General features: G+C 41.2%; 1 long non-coding RNA gene across 2 annotated transcripts in view; it reads right to left on the bottom strand.

Moving 5' to 3' along the window:
* Positions 1–23,574, bottom strand: part of LOC129145860 (uncharacterized) — a 75,825-nt gene that overhangs the window by 124 nt on the left and 52,127 nt on the right. Inside the window, exon 6 of one of the 2 annotated variants that reach the window (XR_008551978.1) lies at positions 7,008–7,032. The exons of the other annotated variant lie outside the window; for it this stretch is intronic. This is a non-coding gene — a long non-coding RNA (uncharacterized LOC129145860). Of the gene's footprint in view, positions 1–7,007; positions 7,033–23,574 lie in introns of those variants that run through there. 2 annotated transcript variants of the gene reach the window in all.

Consider the following 23,574-nt stretch of genomic DNA (forward strand, 5'->3'; position numbering starts at 1 on the left):
TATACGGACAGTAATTCCACTCACCTCCCAAAGGTCCTCCCTCCAAGTACCATCACACTGGGGAGTAGCTTTCAACATATAAATGGGGGGGGCACACTGAGTCTTACAGCAGGGTCCCCAATATTAATTATCTGCCTGCCTCTTAAGGCATGTGTGAGGACTGATGATGTGTGGGGCAGATAAAGAAATTTATATGAAAGAATCATGAGATGTTTCACGATGAAAACATCTTAATTCAAGAACTTTATCCCTCTGACAAGTTTTAAAATAGAAGTCTGTCACCCCAACTTGTCCTCCAGATACAGGACTGGGATAAGCCTTGTTCCCAGGAATACCTGGAGGAGTAAGTACCCCCTGAGTTGGTTTCTCTCCCTTGCCCACTGGGGGACGGAGAAGCAAGGATAAGGCCAAGTCAGGCAGAAGGAGGGTCTTGTCCTGGTGGCATGGGATAGAGAGGTACCCAGAGCTGACCATGAACTTGGCTGAGAATGTTAACAGCTGCCGGGGTGATGCAGCACCACCTACGCACTGACCAGGCCCTACGAGAGTTTCACAACATATTTTCAAATCAGGACAGCCTTGTGGGATAACACCAAATTGGTTTCTATTGAATATGGACAACACTGCTGAAGTGGTTTGCTTTAGTTCTTTATTTTTTAAACTGCTTTAATTTTATGAAAAAAAAAAAAAAGGTTGCTTTTTTTTTTGAGGTAACTTTGGTTTACAATGTTGCATATGATTCAGAGATATAGGTTCATCCCTCTTCAGGTGTATGTTACCACCTCACACCCACTACCAAGGTACCATCGTATTCCACCTAAGTCCCTCCCCCTTTTGTTCTCTGCCCCCCACCCCCTTTCTGGTTACATTCAGATGTCCTGGCTTTGTTTTGGTTTAGTTTGTCTAATCCTCTGCTTTGTCTCTCTATGTTGCACATATGAGTGAAATCATCCAGTATTTGTCTTTCTCCTGACATTTTTCGCTTAGCATATGCCTTCCAGGACATTCCTATTTTCTCCATTGAAATTACAAACATTATATTCATATACATTTGTGGATCAAATCAGAACCCTCCTATGCAAAACTCCCCCCCACCCCCGCCCTTACTAGCAGGAGCTCCTGAGGAGTGGGGAGAGGTGGACATCCCCTTTTCAGATGCAGCTCCTCTTCACTTAAAAGGTGGATTCTTCAAAGCTCCATTTATTTTGCTGGAATCACTACTATGTGGCTAAGGTGACCCAGGAGGAAAGTGCAGAAGTTGATAAGCTTTCCAGTTGACTACAGCAAGTTTTCCCACTGGGCTCTGAGGAACCTCTCTGGGTCCAGAGGGGAGAGCAGGCAGGACTCAACCCTAGCTCCCCTCAACCAGGCACCGTTGCATCCATCTGTCTCACGTAGCAGGCTTCACGGGCACAATTTCACCGTCAAAAGACTTTCTGTTGTTTTAAAAAGTTTGGAAACCATGGCAATTTTCAGCTATGTTAACATATTTGTTGAGCATCTTCTATGTAGCAGGAACTGTTCTAGGCACTGCAGCTGTATCTAAGCAGCACTGAGCTCCTGGGGTTGCCCAACTTTTTCCCACATGTTCTTGTTCGGGCTTGCCAGGCAACCAGAATCTCTATGAGGGCAAAGACTAGTGTCCTGTATCCCTCGTTTCCTCCTCAGAGGACAGTATTTGGACAGAACTTAATAAATATGGCAGTGGACATTCTGTGCTGGATGGGAGCGTGCAGAGGGACAAGAGGAAACCCAGCTGGAATATCATACCCTTGCCCTGGGTCATTCACAGAGAGCGTGGGCATACTGGTAATCAAGGGCTAGTAGTCCCACAATTGGGAAGGGCTGTCCTGGGATGGAAGAATCCATGAAAGCCAGGAGCTTGGGATGCAGAGTGTGCAACTCTTGACACACACACCCTATGCATGGAAGCTTGGCAAAAGCATTTATTTGACCTATACTTGAATTTTTCATTTTATAAACTGGGAGTGACCCATCCATTATGCAGTCCTTACAAGAAAAAAAAAGGGTATTATGTGCATTGACGACATGGGCATGCAAAAAGCTGCCCCTTGCCATCTAGAGTAGGCAAAACCCAGAGCTAAAAACAAGACCGAAACACAACTTTGCAGATCAGCCCTGGTTTCACCAATGAGGGGCTTGAGGGCTAGAGAAGGCAAGTGACTTGCAGCGGGTCACAAAGGGAGTTTGTGGTACAGCCAGGATTGGAAGTGAGGGTGCTAGCTTATTTTAAAGTTCTTTCCACGTGATCAGAAAGGTGCCGAAAGACAGAGAACATGTCCCCCAAATGGGCCAAATTATTTCAGATTTCCTAATTATAAGATTTGCAATTCAACATGTATTGAACATATACTATGTGCTAATGGAGTTGGCATTTGTGGGACAATTAATAGAAGGGGATGACACAGTTCTTACCCTCCAGTAGCTGGCTGAGGAAACAAGAGGCAAAGATTTGAAATAGTTAAGTAAAAATAACAGGCAAGATGTGAGAAGTGCCAACATTGGGGGAACAGTGAGTCCAAGGGAAAGCTCCAAGTAAATAGCAGAGCTTCCCATCTCATGGAGAAGGTCCCTCTACACTAGGTTGGTGATGATTTAAATGGAGAAACCAAAGACCACCCGCCACTGAATTCCAGGGGCTCTCCTTCGCCTTGGAGGCCAAGTGGCAGGAAGAAAGGATGAGAAATGCAAGTAAGTGGGGCTGGTTAAGGCCCAGGAATTTGTATTTTGAAGGCTTCCCATGTGATTAAGATGCTCAGCCAGCTTTGGGGTTCACCCATGTAAAGGGTAATGCAGAATAGATTGGGAAAGTGCTCCCCAATAATCCCTATCTTCCTAGCTCATCTTCACTCTCTCTGGGGGTCAGTATCATCATTAATTCTTGCCTACATTTTACTCAAGGGAAAATGAGGGTCCAGAAACTTTCAATGACGACTTCGAGGTCATTCCGCAGGTAGTGGAACTGTGGTTTCTTGCCCCCCGACCTGTAGAAACCCAGAGATCACAAGATATCATTCCCATGAAGATTTTGCTTCATTTCTCTGCAAGACAAGTCAGACTCGCTTGGTGAGCCAGACAGTCTGCTGCCCAGAACACAAAAAGGAACGAGTGTCTGAGCTGCCAGGTGTGTGGGACAGAGCCCAGGGCGAGGCCAGTGGCTGGGAGCGCAGAGTTCTAACTTTGCTGTGTGACTCAGCCCAAGTCACTTCCCCTCTCTCTTTGTGTGCCCTTCAACTATTAATAATGATGCCCCATGTCACCAGTGGAATGAGCTACTAGTAATGGAAAACGCACAGCGCAGTTAGTCCCTAAGGGATTCCTGGGAACAGAAGGGACCTGCAGCCATCTGCCCACCATTGTGAGTAAAATATGTGCTGGCTGCCTGTAGAGTAGAGTCATTTTCTTCCCAGGAGAGTGAGCCTGAGGTTGGACCCTGCTCTAGAGACCTCGCAGAGGGGCAATCTGGTTTGAAGAGGAAAAGTAATAAAAGGCAGGTTAGCTGCAAGGAAAGCAAGAAACAATCATCAGAAGGAAATTATCTGACGACTTTGGCAGGCTGGGATGTTTTCTAAATTGTAGTATACAATTTAATACAAAAACATAAAATTGACCATTTTAATCATTCTTAAGCCTATGGTTCAGTGGTACTCAGTACATCCTTGTTATTTTGTAACCATTAACACCATCATCTCCAAAACTTTTGTCTCTTGCAAAACCAAAACTCTGTCCCCATTAAACAACAACTCTCCATTGCCCACCCTCCCCATACCCCACACCTATCCAGCCCCTGGCCACCCCCATTCTACTTCCTGTCTCTGTGAATTTGACTGCTCTAGCCGCTTCAAATAAATAGAATCATCTTGTGACCGGCATATTTCACTTAACATAATGTCCTCAACGTTCATTTATGTGTGGCAAGTGTCTGTATCACCTTCCTTTTTAAGGCTGAATAATGTTCCATTGTATGCATTTTCATTTTGTTTATCCACTCATTCTCTGATGGACATTCACGTTGCTCCCATACCCTGGCTATTGTGAATAATGCTGACATAGATGTGAGCATACAAATCTCTCTTCCAGACCCAGCTTTCACTTCTTTTGGATACATAACCAGAAGTGGAATTGCTAGGTCACATGGTAATTCTATTTTTTTTTTTTTGGAGGAACTGGCATACTGTTTTCCATAATGTGTAAGGGTTTCAATTTCTCCATATCCTCACCAATGCTTATTTTCTGCTGTTTTTATCATAACTATTCGAATGCATGTGCAGTGACATCTCATTGTGTCTTTGATTTGCATTCTCCTAATGATTAGAGCATCTTTTTCAGGGGCTTATTGGCCATTTGTATATCTAATTTGGAGATATGTCTATTCACATTTTAAGTTGGCTTGTTTTTGTTGTTGTTGCTGAGTTTTAAGAGTTCTCAATATTTACTAGACATTAACCCCTTATCAGATATGTACTTTGCAAATGTTTTCTGTTGATAATGTTCTTATCTGAAGACTTTAAGGAACTGGGAGATGGTTAGAATCAGGTTAGATCTTGAACCCAAAGCACCTGGATTCCCAATCTTGCTATTTAAGGTTGAGCAAGCTACTTAACCTCTTTGAGTCTGCCTTGTTTTTTTCATGTGAAAAATGGGAAAGATGCTTATAAAAGGATGTAGCTCATAAGGTTGCTATGATGACTAAATGAGATCATATATCTAAAATCTTAACCACAGAATCTAGCCCAGGCTAAATGCTCAATAATTGGTGGCCTTTATTAGTATTGGGCATAAAAAGGAACGGGAATGATGTAATTGAAATATGATATTAGTTATCAAATGGGCGATTTGGCCAACAATATTAAATAACCAACCTGAACAAAGTAATATTACATAATACTTAACACTTGTGTAGCAAGTTGCAGTTTACAAAGCATTTAAACAGTCATCATTCATTCAACGGGCTTTGCTGGCAACATAATGATGAGTAAGACACAGTCCTGCAGAACTGAGTGGGAGAAACCAACAAGGGAAAAGGATGATTAGTGCTAAAAAGGCAGAAGCATAGGGTGCTGGGGAGCTGGGTGCAGAGGAGCAGCAGTTCAGTTTGGGGGAGCGCTTCCCAGGCGGGTGGTATGGACACAGGATTCTGCAGGATGGCAGGGTTAGGGGAAGGAAAGGTGGTCCTGGCAGGGACTAAGTGTTTTCTGGTGCAGGAAAGAGCAATGGCAAAGGTTGGAGGTGACAAAGGCTGGCTCATTGGGGAACAGCTATCAGCTTGTTGTGGCAGGAGTCTAGGATTTAAGAGAGGAGTGGTGTGAGATGAGCAGTTAGGTGCCACACCAGGAAGCGCCTTGTAGATTAGGGTAAGAAGTTGGGACTTCATCCTGAGAGGAATAAGGAGCTGAAGGGATTTAAGTAGATTTGTGATGTGACCTGGTTTGCCTTTTAGAAAAATCTCTTTGGTTGCAATGCAGAGGGTGGAATGAAAAGGACAGCCTGGGGGGAGACCAAGTAGAGAGATGAAGTGAAGAAAAACAGTCAAGGTAGAGAGAAGTGAAATGGAGGGTTAGAGAGGAGAAAATGGAGTAGATGCGAAGATGTTGGATAACCTCAGCTGATTCTGGGAGTAACTCAGGTATTAGCACCTTTCCTTCCTTGGGGTGAGCAACAGAGGCTGAGGAAGGTTAAATGATTTGCACCAGGTCCCAGAGCTGAGGAGAATCTGAGCAGGCCTCTGGCTTTCTAGCTTGACATCTTCCTGTCACTCCTCCAGAATATGCTGTTAGACAAGTTTCTGCATCTGGATGTGGAGATCCCTTCTAAGGAACTCACTCAAATTCTATTTCCCTATGCACTGTGGGACAGCAGACAATCACTTTAGAGAGCTTTATCCGAGGCCTTAACCCTTAACTGGTTGTCAATGTACTACTACCAGGAGCATCAAGTCTGTTCCTTCCCTTCCACCTAGTGGCCTGTAAGTTGCCTGTAAACCCTTCCATCCAGGGAGGGTCAAATGTTCCCAGATTCCTAAAGAGTCAGTCCAAGTCCTAGACTTGGCCACTAATTATCTGTGAGATAGAACACGTCACTTCCTCTCTATAAATGCCTATTTGAAAACCCAGAGGAATAGCACAAACAAATAATCAAATTCAATGAATTTATGAATCTCCTTTAAAAGAAGTACACCGTCAAACTGTGACTAACTGCTCTCTCGTGAATCTGTTTGGTAAATTGGGTTTCTGGAGCCATACTACACTCACAGATGTTAGGGATTTTTCTTGAAACTCTCCTGTTTGCCCATCACATAGTATGTCCCTGCCTTATAATTGCAGGGTGTGTCCTTAACAGACTTAAATTGTCAACCAAGATGCATGGGTAGGTTTATTTATTTTTTTTCCCTTCAAACACTTGTACTAATAAGACTCTTTTTTGATTGGGTAAAGGGAGAACAATCCAGTTATAATACCAGCAGGGAGAGGAAAAACGAAGGGAAAAGAAGGTGAATTTACAGTGTAGGGAAAACCCAGTTAATATGCTTACCCTGAGGCATCAATGAGATGATGAATTGTCTCTGTGGATGGCAAGGCCCTGCACGAGCAGAGGTGGGGTGGCAATATTATTCTCCTTTCAAACCCCACAAGCGAGGCGAGCCTATGAGAGAATATGGGCCTTTGGCGATGCCAACTCACCCAGGCCCAGGACCCAGCAGGGCTGCTCAATAGAAAGGATGGTGCCCCGACATTCAACCCCACTCCAGGGACTGGACTCTGGGTCACAGGGCTTCCACCCCCTTGAGATATGGGGGGCAAGGTCAAGTCCCTGCCCTCCCATGGCTTCCTTGGACAGCAAAAAGTGCTGGGCTTGAAGACCCCTGGCCGTTTACGCTGTGGACTGGGAGGTTAGCAACAGCCATGTCACTCCTTGGGGTGAGGGGGACAGAGTGTCATCTGGAGTGCAGTCTCTTATGGTACCCAGCACCACAGCACCACCAGCATCACACCTGGCCACACGAGCAGAAACCTAGAGCAGAAGAGAAAAGCCAGTGATGGGGATCGTGATTCCAAAGCCCTCGTGACTCAGTCAACAAACATCTGCCTTGTGCAAAGACACCGTGGGTGTTTCCCACTTGAGGAAGCTCTGGATGGGACAGTCCCCTTCAAAGGCCTGTGCTTTCATAGGGGAGCAGAAAATGTCCACATGTAATTTAGGAGAGCCTCTGGCGCTGATGAGGATGGAGGGGGAGCAGATACAGAAAAGAAGGCTTCCTGGAGGCTGTGAGTTTTGAGCCAGGCTGTAAAGGAGAGCTTTGGATTGGACTTCCAGGAGCGCCCCACAGAATGTCTGATGTTAACTAGAAACTTCTCAGGTTGTTGTGGTTGTGGGTCCCTCCCCCTGCCCCACTCTGGCCCTGCTCACAGAAAGAAAGACCTGCCACGGTGGGAGTGGGGCAGGAAAGAGAGCGCCTTCCCTGTGGACATCAGTCATTGTTTCCCAGGGGTCTTCCCTGCTGGAACATGACCTAGCACCAACCATGAGTCAGGCACCTACAAACCCCCAGCCCCTAGAACAACGCCTGGCATACAGTAGGTCCTCAAACTCACTCAGTGAATGATTAAATGACTAGGCTCTGTCCTGCAACTTCAAGTGGACAATGTAGCTTTTCTCACCTGGGGAGTCACTTGTTTTCCTACCAAAAACAACAGCAGTCTACCTAGGAGCCTTTGCTTTTGCAGTAGGCAATGCCGGAGCAGTCACCCCTCACCACAAAAGGTTCATCAAATCCTCCAGGCCCATTGTCTGGCCAGGACAACCTCCTGTTCCTGTTCTTTCCGTGGCTTGGGCTATTCTTACAGCTCTGAGGCCTTGTGTGCATCTCCACAGGCCAGCCTTTACTGCACTCCCCAATCAGGGAATGCTGCCCATTTTTTTGAAATCCAAGTTCTCCCTCCTCTCAGAAGCGTTTCCTGAGAAAAGCCCACACACTCTGACCCCTCCTGCCTTTCCTGGCTGAACAGTGGAGTGAGTCATTACACTGCAGGTAAACACGCTTGCGTCACGGAGATGTTTTATGTGCAGCCCGTTCTGCCAAGTAGATGGTGAGTTTCTTGCTGCCAGAGGTGGCAGGTGGCACCTGCATCTCTGTCCCCAGGAATGGCCCCAAAAAGGCACTGCACGTTAGCTGTGCAGTAAATAGCTTCTGACTGAGGGCCAGGCAGAGAGCTGATCTGGACCTTTCAGCAACCCTCCAGTGGCAGACATTTACTTTGTCCCTGACTGGTTAATTCACCTGCCAGCAAGCTGCCTCAAAGCTGGACAGACAAGAAGCGATTCTGTTTCAACTTCAGATTAGAGATCAGAAAATCCTAGTGACAGCCCTGACACTGCCATTAACACGAACTTGGGCAACTCAATTAGCTGCTTTTGGCCTCAGTTTCCTCAATTGAAAAAATAGCCTCCCCCTCCCCCGCCAACTTCTGGCTAAGACAGACAACGTGAAGCAACAGTTCCCAAGACACTAGATGCTACACAACAGAGGACTGTGATCCCAGAGAGATCACAGTTTGGGCCCCAGGAATGCCCCAGATTATTTAACAGTTTCATTGTTTGAACTGTTTTACAGTCTTATTGTGCTATAATTCATGTCATAAAATTCACCTACTTAAAGTGTGCAATGCAATGTTTTTTACTATATCCATAGATATGTGCAACCATCACCAAATTTAGAGCATTTTCTTCATCTTACAAAGAAGTGGCATGCCCTTTAGCTATCTATTCCCTATTGTCTGCAGCCCCGAGCACATATCAAATAAATGGCATCATATAATATGTGCTCTTTTGGAACTGCACCTCTCACACAGCATACTATTTTCAAGGTTCACCCCATGATGTAGCACAAGCATGCTGTATCAGTAAGCCCTCCATTCCTTTTCATGGTCAAATAATATTCCATTGTATAGATAGAGCATGTTTTGTTTTTTCTCATTAGTTGATGGACATCTGGGTTGTTTTCACCTTTTAGTTATTATGAATAATTCTGCCATGTACAGGGTTTTTGTGGACATAATGTTTTCCTTTCTTCTGGGCATATGCCTCAGAAGAGAATTGCTGGGTCATATGGTAATTCTATGTTTAAACTTTTCAGGAAATACCAGACTGTTTTCCAACATGGATGTGTCATTTCCATTTCCTCCAGAACAAGGGATTTGATCTCTCCACAACCTTGCTCATACTTAGTATCCCACTTTTTTTTATTATAGTCATCTCAGTGGGTACGAAATGGTATAAAGTTCACCGTGGTTTTGATTTGCATTATCCTGATAACAAATATTGAGCAACTTTTCATGTGCTTATTGGCCATTTGTATATCTTCCTTGGGGGAATTTCTTTTCATATCCTTTGCCCATTTTTCAATTGGGTTATTTCTATTTATATTACTGAGTTTAAGAATATTTTACATAGTCTAGATGAATGTCCCATATTAATGATTTGAAAGTTTCTCCCATCCCAAGTGTCCACCGAAGCATGAAACTTTGTAACTTTGATGATGTCCAATTAATTTTTTTCTTCTGCTGTTCATCCTTTCAATGTAATATATAAAAGTCATTCGGCAAATCTGAGGTCATGAGAATTTACCCTATGCTTTCTTATAATAAGAGTTTTATAGTTTTAGCTCTTTAGGTTTTTGACCCATTTTGAGTTCATTTTTGTATATGGTGTGGGACATGGTCCAACGTCATTCCTTCACATGTGGCATTCAGTTGTCTCAGCACTATTTGTTGAAAAGACTATTCTTTTTGCCATTGAATGGTCTTGGCACTCTTGTCAAAAATCTGTTGACCACAGCCACATGGGTTTATTTCTGGACTCTCAATTTTATCCTATTGACTTATATATCTCTCCTCGTGCCAGTACTGCACTGCCTTGATTATCATTGCTTTGTAGTAAATTTTGAAGGCAGGAAGTGTGATGCCTACTTTGTTCTTCTTTTTCAAGACTGGTTTGGCTATTCTGGGTCACTTGCATAAGAAGTTTTAGAATCAGCATGCCAATTTCTAAAGAGAGGCCAGATGAGATTTTTTTTATAGGGATTGCATTAAATCCATCGACCAATCTGGGAAACATTCTGGCCTTAATATTCAGTCTTTTCATCCATAAGCATGGCATGAGTTCCCATGTATTAAATTTTTAACTCCTTTCAACTGTGTTGTATAGTTTTCAGAGTATAAATTTTGCACTCCTTTTCTTGACTTTATTCCTATTTTCTTCTTTTCGATGTCATTGTTTTCTTCATCTCATTTTTGGATTGTTCATTAATAATTGACTATTGCATAATGATCTTGTCTCCTACAACCTTTGTGAACTTTTTATTAGCTATACTAGTTGTTTAGATTTTTTTGTGGGTGCCTTAAGATTTTTCCACATGTAAGATCATGTCATCTGCAAACTGGGATGTTTACTTTTTCCTTTCCAGCCCGGATGGCTTTTCTTTTTCTTGCTTTCTTGCCCTGGGATGAACTGCAGTAAAATGTTGAGATGCAGACATTCCTGTTTTGTTCCTATTCTTAGGGGTAAAGCATCTATTCTTTCATCATTAAGTATTACAGAAGTGTCCTTCTAATGGTTGTCATTTGAGCTGAAGGAGTTCTCCTCTACCTCTAGATTACTAAATGCTTTTATCATAAAAGGGTATTATTGGATTTTGTCAAATGGGCTTTTTTGGCATCTATTGAGATGATCATGTGATTTCATTTCTTATGCAATTGTTATGATGTATTATATTAATTAATTTTCAGATGTTAAACCAACTTTATATTCCTAGGATAAATCCCTCCTTTCATGGTGCATAATTCTTTTTATATGTTGTAGGATTCAGTTTAGTAGCATTTTGTTGAGCATATTTGTACCCATATTCATAAGAGATAATGTTCTGTAGTTTTCTTGCAATGTCTTCGGTTTTGATATCAGGGTAATTTTCACCTCACAGAATGAATTAGGGGGTGTTCCATTCTCCTCCATTCTTGGAAGAGTTATTATTAGTTCTTTAAATGTTTGTTAGAATTCCTTGGAAACCATCTGGGCCTGGGGTTCTCTTTGTGGGTAGTTTTTTTTTTTTAATATTATTAATTTAGTCTCTTCCCTTGTTATAGGTCTATCCATTTTTTTGTTCTTCTTGAGTCAGTTTCAGTAATTTGTGTCTCTAGGAATTTGGTCATTGTCTCTAATCTGGTGGCATGTAATTGTTTAGAATATTCCTTTATAACCCTTTTTATTTCTGTAAGGTCAGTAGTAATCATCTCCTCTTTCCTTTCTGATTCTAGAAACTTGAGTCTTCTCTCTTTCTTTCTTGGTCAATCTAAGAAAAGGTTTGTCATTTTTGTTTTTTGTTTTTTTTTTTCCAGAGAACCAGCTTTTGATTCCATTGATTTTCTCTATTATTTTTTGATTATCTTTTCCACCAACTTCCACTTTGATCTTTATCATTTCTTTCTGGATTTTTTAGGTTTAGTTTGGTTTTCTATTTCCAGTGCCTTAAGGTGGAAAGTTTGGCTCAGCTTATCGCCTTCAGAAAGTTTCCAGGATTAGACGTGGGGAAGGGAAACTGAGGCAGAGCCTGGTGGACTTCCTGAGTTGAGGACACCAATCTGAGAGTTCAGGGAAATAAGTTAGGTAGAGTTCATATATTTTTGCCTGCTTTTTTTTTAAAAATCATTTTCAACTGAAAGGATAATTTCAGCCCCTATTACTTGACCAGAAGTGGAAATTGTGCACAGTCTTATAGAGTAGAAAGCTTTATTTAAATCCCAGAATGGCATCTCCAAAAAGAGAAAGTGAGAAGGGGAAAAGGAGAAAGAGAGAGAAGCATCTGTGGTGCTGGGCAACAGAGAGATGAGCTGGTACAACCAGGTGTTCGAAGCTGTCATATAAATAAGGTTCCAGGTCACAATAGGAAAAGGCGTGTTCTGTCCTTACTGAGCTAGAGTGTGCACATACATGAGACTATTTTCTTAGATTCCGAAAGTCACTGGTTCAGGTTAATGTGGTATGGTTGTTAATTTTCTCTCATTTTATCCCATAGTTTGGAGGAATAGAAAGAAAAAATGGAGAAAGAAAATATCTTTTCTACAGTCATTTTAAATTTTTTTAGAAGCCCCCCAGGATTTTTATTAACATTAATATCACTCCAAAGTTCATCACTCAGGAAATGATATTCACTAACATCTTTTATCTGACCTTTTATTCACACACACACACACACCAGCATTTATTCAAGTTAAAAATAAAAGTTTATTTTAAATGAGTAAGCTCTGGTGTGGACAGATTTCCTTTTAGGTAAATAACACAGCGAAGTCTTTCCTTACATTATTTGGTTTTGTTTTGGCCCATCTTACCTTCTGTGAAAGTCATTACTTCCTATCATGAGATAAGCCTATTTTGAGTTCCATTAGTATCTAAATTAAAATGTCAAGTTAAAACATTTTTTGTAAAGAAAGAGATGGGCACCCCACTCCAAATGCATAACATTTTACAATTTTGGTAAGGATTCATGAATTTCCTAGTGAAACTCAACCCCCAGCCTTTCAAAATATCAAATTAGGATACTGAGGGAACAAATCACCACTCATGGCTATTTTAAGGTTGAAGGACCAAAAAGGAGGGATAGCGATTGAGAAGTGGCAGCACTGCTGGGAAAGTGGCTGTAATTGGTGAATTTTTTCAATTTTAGAACGTTGACAAAGTTCCAGGTGAGGCTGGACTCTAGGCATCATTACCAGTGTCCAGAAGGATACTGATCATATACTTGCTCAGAACACATATTCTCTTCCCATTATTGATATATTTCATGTTTGCTGTACTCACGATCCATGTATAATAAAATCCCTTCCTTTAGGACAAACTGTTAATAGCCTTTGGGAGGAAATGAAGATGACAGCTGTGTGCTTGTTCTGTACAACTCAGAATGGTATCTTGCCCATTCCCAAAATAGTAATTACAAACTTGAAGCTAAAAATGCAGTTCAACTAGCAAACCTGAAAAAATGCCAAGTATAGCTTGTGGCTCCAGTGACCACTGCCTATTCTCTCTGCCTTCCTTAAGAAAATATGCCCACGGCTCCATCACAGATCTCTTCTGAAGAACTGGCCTTCTTTTGTGAAGGAGAAATCTTTCAATACACACTCCTCCCCCTGCTTACCCCTTGGGCCCAGAAGCACAGAACATGCCACACTGGAAGGGTTAGAGACTCTTGCTGTTTCTCTTTGCAAATTACTTTAATTCCCCCCAAATAATCTCTTGGTTTCTTTGAGCTTCTCAGAAGGGAAAATGAAAAGATGAGGAGGGGTCAGGAACACATAAATTACAACATTGTCTCATGCTATGCTTATTGCCTCAAGCCCATTTTCTTCACAAAGTGAAGCCTTTACAGAATTCATAAAGCAGGGCCTCCAACAGCCCTGAAAGAGTTTTGAAGTACTTCTTAAAAGTTCACAGAAATAGGATTTACCAAATGTTCAAAAATAATTATGATGAATCACAATCGTGAAGAAACAGTTTTCTGTCTTTATTACTAAGTTATTTTTAAAGTGTTTCTTCATGAATCATACAAAATAACTGATTGCAACATAAATTGTCATCTTCATAACTATTTCTGAAAGAGGGAAACTCTAGTTTAAAAAAGGCGACCAACATTTTAATTGAAAAAGCTCTGCACAGCAAAAGAAATGACACTGTACTAAACTAATATACTCCCTAAATGTAAATTATATTATCATTAAATATTATTATTCTTAAATTTTGATTAGATTTTAAACTATAGTAAAGTTCTAAATTATCTTGGAAAAATGGCAAACCTTTCTAGATATTCAATTCTTTCAGGATCAGAGAAGCAATGTTTCTTAGTTTTTGAAACTGGAACCCATATGCTTTTTTTTTAAAAGAGAGAGACACATTGAAAGAGCGAGTCTATGAATTCCCTGTCCAGACTGGCTTCTATTCAAAGTGAACTGAGGAACATTGACTACTGTCACAGACGTTAACACTACATACCATTCCTTTGTTTAAAAAGAAATGGAAGTATTTTTATAAAAGTGTCCCCTCTAGTGTCAGGTCCTTCTGTTCTCATCACACCATAGATATCAAGCATCTGGTTGTACTAACACTCATGTTCTCAGGATACAATGTTCTGAACTGAGTGGAGGGCATTTGGTGCCTATCAAACTGTACTAAGATGCTATGGCTACTAGAACTCTCTATAGAGCAGGTGTTTCTCCTACAATGACAGTTGGTATTTCCACAGGTGCCCATTAAGTTATACTGTGACAGAAGTTACATGTCTGTGTTTCCCATTAGATTGTGAACTCCCTGAGGGTAGGGACATGTCTTTTTTTGATTTTCATATGTTTAGTATTATCTAACATAGTATTTCAAACATCGCAATAATGATAAAGATAATGCTAATAATAACTCTTACTGAGCACTCACTAGCTATCGGGTCTGGTCTGATATATATATATATATATCGGTAAGCACTTTATGTGATTAACAGCCCTATTTATTCACACTTTACAAATGAGGAAACTGAGATACTAACAGGTTGAGTAACTTGTCCAGTGTGATCCAGTTAGTTTCAGAGCCAGAATTTGAATTCCAGTCCAGCTCCAGAGTAATGCCCTTAACCTCTAACTGTTATGCTCTGCTCCCTAGTGATTAAAACTTTTCCAGACAAATAGCCATTTGCTTGATTTTTGCTCTAAACACATATTGGACCTTAAGCAAATAAATGTATATAGTCTTTCAAAGATAATACCCATGGAAATTCTGTAATTCCCTCTTTGGAGTTGTTTTCAGTTAGTTTATGAATCACAGAAGAAAAAGTCAATACATTATGATCTCAGTTCATTTTTCTATACTTTCTTATTTAATATAATTTTATTGATTGACTACTTAGTTATAAAACTACATAAATTTTGGGGGGTACATCTACATCTATGTGTGTATAAGCCTCACCTCACCCACCACCAGAATTCTAGTGCCCTTTCCGTTTTACCAGGTTGATGGCCTCTACCCGTTCCTTTCCCCTTCCCCTCCGGTTACCACCATATTTTTCACAGAGTCAGAGTTGTTTTTGCTGCAATTTGTTCATTTGCTTTGGTTATTTATATTCACTTAGGAGAGAAACCATTCAATAATTTTCTTTCACTTTCTCACTTATTTTGTTTACCATCATCACTTCAAGTTCCACCCATGTTGTAAAAGACAAGATTTTATCCTTTTTTTTTAATAGCTGAATAGTGTTCAATTCGATACATATGTCCTAACTTCTTTATCCCATCATCATCTATGGGCATTCAGTTTGTTTCCACGTCTTAGCTAGAGTGAATAATGCTGCTGTGAACACAACAGCACACAAATGTTTTCCAATTAGTGTTTTCACATTCTCTGGATAAATAACTATGAGAGGTATTGCTGGATCACATGTAATTCCATTTTTAGATGTTTAAGGAATCTCCATACCCTTTTCCATAGGGGACTGCACCAATTTACAGTCCCACCGAGAGTAAACAAGTGTTCTTTTTTGCTGTGCCCTCACCAACATGTGTCATTTCCACTCTTTTTGATTAGGCCATTCGTACAGATGTGAGGTAATGCCTCATTGTGATTTTGACATACACTTCTCCGATAATAAGTAGATTTGAGCATTTTTCATGATAGTTCATTTCTAAACAGATAGTGTTATTCAGCATTTGAAGATAGGTATTTGAAGAATACCTTACTTGCTGAACATGGTTCTAAATGACATGTTTCCCCAAAGTCACATTCTCCATTAAAAGATCTGCTATCATTGACGACGGTCCAACAATAGGACGGGGACATCTTTAACAAACACTTACTGAGCAATAAGTCCTATACACGCCTGGCCCCAGTGACACAAAGCCAAAAAAGACAGCTTCCCTGCTTTTAGGGGGCACTCAGCCAAGTAAAGGGAGAGAGATGATCCAGTATGGCACGTGCTTTGACATATGTAAGCACAGGATGCCTGGGGAGCCTTTCAAGGAGGGGCAGCAAACCCAGAATTGGGAGAAGACAGGAAGAAGTGATGGCTCCATTTCAGTCCTAAGGAACTTTTGTGGCGGGCGAGCTGAGGCTTCTGCATGCAGGACTGTCAGGCTGGCCACACCACACGGAAGAGCACGACTTCGGATGTACATACAGCCTCGTGTTTATTTTCAGAGGGCAACATAGTATTTTAACTGTTGTTGCCTTTGAATAAAACCTGGAAATGGTTGTCAGTGGTAGTTTAAAAGCGGTCTAATTTTATTTTTAATATATTACAGACTTTATTTAAATGTTCACAAAGAAAACTAGTACCTAGGATGCACATGAGTTGGGTTTTTGTTATTTTAGAGAAGTATGAAGGTACTATTTTGATTTGATAAGAACTTCTAAAATACAGATAACGAAGCCAGGAAAATATTGGTATAGGAATGCTAGTGCCAGCGCAATTTTGTCCCAGGTCTGTGAAACCTCAGAAATATATAGTAGCTCTACTGTGGCAAGCGACCGAATTTTAAATATGTTTGAGTGTTGTTTTCTTTTGTATAGAACCAGTCACAATTCTTCAAGTTTCCCTGAAGAACTTTGCTGATGGAATATACAGAAAACAAACCCAGACAGACTCTAAGGACGTCATTTTTATGAGTATCTATGTGTGTGTGTGTGTGTGTGTGTGTGTGTGTGTGTGTGTATACAGCACCTATTGACCGTTTGTTTGATAAACAAAGGAAGGAGTAAATCCTTAATACAGAGTCTCTGTCATTTAAGCAAAGTAGTTTGTTTCCTTCATTTCCTGTGAGCTAAGGTAGCACAGGATCAGCCACATGTGGAAAGAAGGAGCTGTTTCAACAGAAGCTTGTACTTTTCTCAATATATCAAGATGGAGGATGGTATAACTTTGAAACATGATGGTAGAAGATAATGGTGTCCCAAGAAATGGTTACTCTATGCTTTTGTGGTTTACCTACCCTTAAAAAACAAGCAACCCCATCTTCTTGATCCAGTCATCTATTTTTGGGCATTTGGGTTGTTTCCATAGCTTAGCTATTATAAATAGTGCTGCTATAAACATATAAGGGACCAGGAAAAAACCTAATTATAATAAAGTAAAAATCAAAGTCAACAAGTAACTATAAACCAGAGACACACTATGGGGGTGGGGAAGAGGAGGGAGTAGGATCAAAACAAGGGGGGTAGGAATTGTATGGGGACTATAACCAAGATGAAAATGCATACAATTGTGCAAAAATGAAAAATGATGTAAAAATGTATAAAATAAAAAAAAAATCAAGCAACCCTTGGGTCTCCCTGGTGGTGCAGGGGCTAAAAGACAGCGCTATCAAGTTATCACCAGCCACTGCATATGAGTTCGATCCCTGGCCATGGAGATACCCACATGGTGCAGCAGACCTCTTCTGTCTCACCTGCTGCTCCCCTCAGCAGTGTATTTCAGTCGATCCACCTGCTGTGCTCCCCCACTCTGTCTCTGGTGAATCCTCTCACCCCCTGCACCTCTGGCCTACACCCCAGTTCTTGTACGTATAAATAAATCTTTAACAACAAAAAAAAATTGGGGTCATACAATACTGTCCTTAAAAAGTCGGGAGAGGTGGATATTACTCAACATGGCAGGACTCAGTGCTTAGAAATGAGGAGAGTTGGTGGGAGCTGCTATTACCTAGTCGCATGCTGAGGCAAGAGTCTTAAGACTCTTCTCTGTAACCCTCATCTCTTAAGTGGCCTGACCCTATCTCTATAGGACTGTTGCAGAGAGCAAGAAATAGGACAGGTGACAAGAAAACTTCGATGAGGATCAGAAGGGTTGAGGCAAGGGATGCCACCTAAGGAGAACAGGCTGTTCTGGGATTTAAGAGTGAAATGATCTTGGGTAGCAGGACACAGTGGGCATTTGGGAGAAAGGAAGACTTGATGGGCAAAGGGTACCAATGACAAAATTGATCTGCTTCGCAAGTCTGTCTAGAGCTGGGGCCAATGATCTCAAGCAGTTAGGGACAAGAGAGTAAGAAAGGAATGGCAATTCCCTGCTGTCTGCCTGCCTACTTTCTATTTACTCATTTAGCACATGGAATGTTTAAAGAACTGTGACGGGAAGCTGAAGGAACTATAGAAAAGAAAGTAATACAGTTCTTGCTCTCAAGCAGTTCATCATCCCCTATGACTCTGAGGCTGTATACACAAGTGATGTTGCTAAGATGTAGAACAGTGATAGAAATGGTAGAATGTCCTTCTCCAGACCCAGCACATCTCCTTACCCACACTTCCATCCCTGGGGGTAGAAGGTGAGATCAATCTCTGGAGAGTTAGTTCCATTTCAGTCTTACAGCTACTTCTTTGTAGAGGCTGCAGAATCATAGTTTTCAAGCATAGCCTGGGGAACCTGATTCTTGCATCAGTTCCAAGGACTAGAAGAACATTTCTGCAAATCTTGATATTGCACCTGTGGATTTTATAAAGAACCCACAAAAGCAGGAATATTATTTCAAAAGATCTCCCTATTTGTTCATGGTACATAGGAAAACAAAAAAAAAATCAAATTTGATATTCACATTTTTTAAAGATTTATTTATTTATGCATACAAGAACTGGGGTGTAGGCCAGAGGTGTGGGGGATGAGAGGATTCACCAGAGACAGAGTGGGGAGCAGAACAGGCAGACTGACTAAAATGCACTGCTGAGGGGAGCAGCAGGTGAAATAGGAGAGGTCTGCTGTGCCATCTGTGTTAGCTCCCTGGCGGGGGGATCGAACCCATGCCACCACCGCAGAAGGCGATAGCTTGATAGTACTGACCTCAATCCCTGCAACACCAGGGAGGCCTTGATATTCACATTTTTAGTAACATATGGTGATAGTTAACTTTATGTGTCAACTTGACTTAGATAAGGAGTGCCCAGATCAGGCATGATTTCTGGGTGCGTCTGAAGGGTGTTTCAGGGTGAGCTTAGCTTTAGGTCAGTGGATGCAGTGGACTGCCTCCCCAGTGTGGGTGGGCTTCATCCAACCCCTTCAGGGCCTGCATGGAACAAAAAAGAGGGAAGAAGGGGGGAATTCTCCACTTCCCCTTCCTGCTGGTTGAGCTGGAACATCAGTCTTTTGTCCTTGGACTGGAATTTATACCCTTGGCTCCTCTGGTTCTCAGACCCTCAGAAACAAACTAGAATAGACACTACTGGCCTCCATGTCCTCAGGCCTCAGACTTATACTGGATTTCACCACTGACTTTCCTGGGTCTTCAGTTTGCAGATGGCAGCTTGTGGGACTCCCTAGCCTCCAGAATCATGTGAGTGAATAATATATCGATACAGAGATAAAGACAGATATTTTATTGTTTCCCTGAAGAACCCTGACTAATATATTTACCTCCTGTATAAAGCAGTGTCATTCAAACATTTTTTTAGGAGTTGAATTCTTTTTTTAAAAAAAGATTTATTTTTATACAAGAACTGGGGTACAGGCCAGAGGCACAGGAGGGTGAGAGGATTCACTAGACACAGAGTGGGGAGAACAGGCAGACTGACCAAAATACACTGCTGAGGGGAGCAGTGGGCATGACAGGAGAGGTCTACTGCGCCATGTGGGCCGGTTGGGAATCGAACCCATGCTGCAGAGGCTGCGCACAGCTTCACAGTGCTGCGCTCAACCCGCCGCGCCACCGGGGAGGCCCAGGAGTTGAATTCTTTTTCAAACAAATTTCACAGACAATATCCACACATAAAACATAAAACAGCAATTCTAACATAGGCAAACAGCCAGAGCTGTGAGTACTCAGTTCTCTTTCATCCATTCTCAAAGGAGACTCGGGAAACACTTCATTCTGCAGAATGCAATCTTAAACCACCAATGTAAACATATTTTCAAAAGTATCACTGATTTATGAGATTAGCAGAAAACAAAATAGGAACCAAAAAAGCCCTGCTGCTCTCAGTAACATTTAAGAACATTTCCATGACATAGTCAGTCTTCAATTTTCCACCACAAAAAGAGGAAACACGGCACATGAAATCAAAAAATCAATAGTATTGAGCCCTGGGAAGCTTGGTATTAAGTTCTGAGGCAGCACAGCAGATTTACATTTCTCTTTGAGCCAGGATTAGGTAAGGGCTTCTCAATCTCAACATTACTGACATTTTAGAACATTCTTTGTTATGGAGGCCTACCCTGTACATTGTAGGATGTGTAGTAGCATCCCTCACTTCTACCCACTAGGAGCATCCTCCCCAGAGTTGAGACAAACAAACACACCTCCAGAGAGCTTCAGATGTTCTCAGGGAGATCAAACTGCCTCTACCTGAGAACTACTGATGAAATCCATGCGTTTGGCCGAGTGCACTAAACTACCAAAATAATGCAGGTGGGATTTAAATGGTGGTAAGGGTAATTTATGCCCAGATAATTAAAAATTTACCATATCAAGTACTAGCTTTGATGGTGGTTTTCGTGGCACCAAGAAAGCCAGTTTCCACAGCCTTCAGCTTGGCTCCATGCAGAGGTGGCAATTAGGCAGACTGGAGTAGACAGAAGTTGTCCTCCCCAACTAACACCGCCTTTACTGACCCTACCATGGTACCTAAAAATGTTAATTTGCGTTTTCTATTCAGGAACATACTCAACCACCATAAATCATTAACAATGAGCTTTGATTACTTTTTTTTTTTAAAGATTTATTTATTTATTTATACAAGCACTGGGTACAGTCAGAAACGCGGGAGGGTGAGAGAATTCACCAGAGCCACAACGGGGAGCAGAACAGGCAGACTGATGAAATACACTGCTGAGGGGAGCAGCGGGCGAGACAGGAGGGGTCTGTCGCACCATGTGGGACCCTCGCCAGTGACCAGGGATCGAACCGGCACTGCAGAGGCTGCAGGCAGCTTCGCAGCCCAGTGCTTTGATTACTTTTTAAGATAAACATTTGTGAAAAAGAGTCCAAGAAAAAGGGTCACAGCACTGTGTGGTATTGATGGGAGAGAGAGAAGGAAATGCTCTGGGAGGCTGTGTCTGACATGGAGGGATCTAAGTGCTTTGAGGATGATGCTGAAACAACGAATAAAATAACATACACTGAACTACTATGTGTCAGGTATTCTCATATAGCCTCACGAATCAACTGAAAAAATAGGTATTACCTTCCCCACTTTTACCTGGCAACTTTCTTACAATTAGAGATAGTAAATCATTTGCTTGTGCAGCCTGTAAGTGACAGTTGCATGCATATCATTAGGCACCCAGGCCAATTACCATGCTGCCTTGATGTAGAACTACCTGAATAAATGATCAGCCAGGGCCTGATCAGGACAACAAAACAACATGAGCTATTTGATCAGAGAGAATCTAGTATAAATAAATTACTGTCTGAGTCTACTTAAATGTGATGCTACAGTGGGCAAAATTAGAGAGATAGAAAGAAGAATTTCTGGTTGTTGCCAGAGGCTGGGGGAAGGAAGAATGAAGAGTTGTTTAATTGCTGGAGGACTTCAGTATTGCAGGATGCAAAAGGTTCTGGAGATGGATGGTTTTGATGGTTGCACAACAGTGTGAATGTACCCACTGCCACAAACTGTACACTTAAAGTGGTTTAGGTGACAGATTTTATGTTATATGTATTTTACTACAATTTAATAAAGCAAAATGAAGACATTTCAGACACACAAAAGGCTAAAAAGCCACCACCTGCAGACCTGAATTATAATAAATGTTGAAGGATATCGTTCAAGGAGAAGGAAAATGATACTAGGTAGAAACACAGATCTATGTAAACTAATAAAGAGTATTAGGAAAAAAGCTTCATGGGTAAATATACATTTTTCTTATTTCTTAAATCTCTTTGATGACTGTTTAAACAAAAATAATAAAAGTGTGTTGTCATCTTTATATTCATAGGCAGAAAAAACCTTGAATTTATACCTTGTATCATACACAAAATGAACTCGAATGGATTACAGAATTAAATATAGAAACTAAAGCTGGAAAGAACTCACCATCCATCAGCAAGTGAGTGGATAAACAGTTTGTTGTATACTCACACAGTGAACTACTAGTCAGCAGAAAAAAAAGGAATAAACTTTTTTTTAAAAAATAATAAATTTTATTTTTATATTCCCCCATACATTGCAAACGCCCCATTCTGACCCCAATCCTTCCCCTCCCACCCCACCCCCAAAAGTGTCTCTGGTTCATAGTTTTTTGTTGATTTTGATTTTCACTTTCTTATATTCATTTTCCTGGTCCCTTATTTAAGTTTTCTAGATTCCTGCTATGAGTGAGACCATCCGGTATTTTTCTTTTTCTTTTTGGCTTATTTCACTGAGCATGATCCCTTCCAGCGCCATCCATGTTGCTGCAAATTGCATGTGTTTATAAAAGGAATAAACTTTTATAGCACTGTTACATGACATACATACATAACAACATGAGTGAATTTTAAAACAATTATAATTATTATACTTCATCAAATGAAAAACTTTCACTCTGAAAGGCTCTTGGGAAAAAATAAGCTGTAGACTGGGAAAATATACTTGCAAATCACATTTCTAACAAACTCATAATATATAAAGAACCCTCAAAACTCAACTTAACCACCCAGTTTTTAACTGCAAAAGACTTGGACAGATACTTCACCAGAGATGATATACAAATAGCAAAAAACACACAAAGAGATATTCAACATCACTAGCCATTAAGCAAATAAAAGTTAGAACTACAATGAGATACTACTACATATCTATTTAGATACCTAAAATAAAAACCACTGATAATACCAAATGCTGATGAGGATGTGAACAAACTGGATCATTCAAATGTAAAGGGATATAGCCACTCTGAAAGTCATTCTGGCAGTTAAACATAGTTATCATATGACCCAGCCATCACACTCCTGGGGATTTATCCCAGAGAAATGAAAGCTATGCCCACACAAAAACCTGCTCATAGTAGCTCAAAAATTCATAGCAGCTTTTATTTGTAATAGCCAAAAATTGAAAGCCCAATGTCTTTTAATAAACAAACAGTAAAACACACTGTGATACATCCATACCATGGAATACTACTCACCAACAAAAAGGAACAAACATTGATACAATTTGGACAGATTTTAAGGGTATCATGCTGACTGAAAAAAGCCCATCTGAGAAGGTTATGTACTGAATGACTGATTTTGTTAGTTAAAGATTTATTTTATTAGTTCATTCATACAAGAACTGAGGTGTAGGCCAGAGGTGTGTGTGGAGGGGGGGATGAGAGGATTCACCAGAGACAGAGTGGGGAGCAGAACAGGAAGATTTACTGAAATACACTGCTGAGGGGAGCAGCAGGCAAGTCAGGAGAGGTCTGTGCCATGTCGATTAGCTCCCTGGCTGGGGATCGAACTCATGCTACAGTGGCTGGCGATAGCTTGATAGCGCTGAGACTGTAACCCCTGCGCCACCAGGGAGGCCCTGTATGATTGCATTTATATAATATTCTCCATATGACAAAATTACAGAGATGCAAACACG

Source organism: Talpa occidentalis, unplaced genomic scaffold (genome assembly GCF_014898055.3).
Source record: "Talpa occidentalis isolate TD23 unplaced genomic scaffold, MPIMG_talOcc4v2.1 talOcc4.15, whole genome shotgun sequence".
Taxonomy (NCBI): Eukaryota; Metazoa; Chordata; class Mammalia; order Eulipotyphla; family Talpidae; genus Talpa; species Talpa occidentalis.